Consider the following 833-nt stretch of genomic DNA (forward strand, 5'->3'; position numbering starts at 1 on the left):
CTGTCGGATCTTTTTTTTTCCTTTATTGTTATTTCAACACCTGTACATCAGGTAGGCTGGCAGCAGCATCCTACGCTGCACTTCAGCTTCAGAGTTAACAATGAGAAAACATAAAGAAGACACGTAAGAGATTGAACAAATTGGCGGGCAAAAAAACAATAGACACAGAATACAAAAAAACACGTAACCGTTCGCACTCGACGAGAAACACACGAAAATCTAGAATGAGATTTTCACTCTGCAGCGGAGTGTGCGCTGATATGAAACTTCCTGGCAGATTAAAACTGTGTGCCCGACCGAGACTCGAACTCGGGACCTTTGCCTTTCGCGGGCAAGTGCTCTACCAACTGAGCTACCGAACACGACTCACGCCCGGTACTCACAGCTTCACTTCTGCCAGTACCTCGTCTCCTACCTTTCAGACTTTACAGAAGCTCTCCTGCGAACCTTGCAGAACTAGCACTCCTGAAAGAAAGGATATTGCGGAGACATGGCTTAGCCACAGCCTTCGGGATGTTTCAAGAATGATATTTTCACTCTGCAGCGAAGTGTGCGCTGATATGAAACTTCCTGGCACATTAAAACTGTGTGCCGGACCGAGACTCGAACTCGGGACCTTTGCCTTTCGCGGGCAAGTGCTCTACCAACTGAGCTACCCAAGCACCACTCACGCCCCGTCCACACAGTTGGCAGACGTAAAGCTGTGAGGACGGGGCGTGAGTCGTGCTTGGGTAGCTCAGTTGGAAGAGCACTTGCCCGCGAAAGGCAAAGGTCCCGAGTTCGAGTCTCGGACGGGCACACAGTTTTAATGTGCCAGGAAGTTTCATATCAGC

At 49.5% G+C, this 833-nt stretch overlaps 1 non-coding gene across 1 annotated transcript; it reads right to left on the bottom strand.

The window, feature by feature from the left end:
- Positions 1-288: 288 nt before the first annotated feature.
- Trnas-cga lies at positions 289-362 on the bottom strand. Its single transcript has one exon. It is a non-coding gene; the product is annotated as a tRNA-Ser (tRNA).
- Between the last annotated feature and the right edge of the window lie 471 nt (positions 363-833).

This window comes from Schistocerca americana, chromosome 2, assembly GCF_021461395.2.
Source record: "Schistocerca americana isolate TAMUIC-IGC-003095 chromosome 2, iqSchAmer2.1, whole genome shotgun sequence".
Lineage (NCBI taxonomy): Eukaryota > Metazoa > Arthropoda > Insecta > Orthoptera > Acrididae > Schistocerca > Schistocerca americana.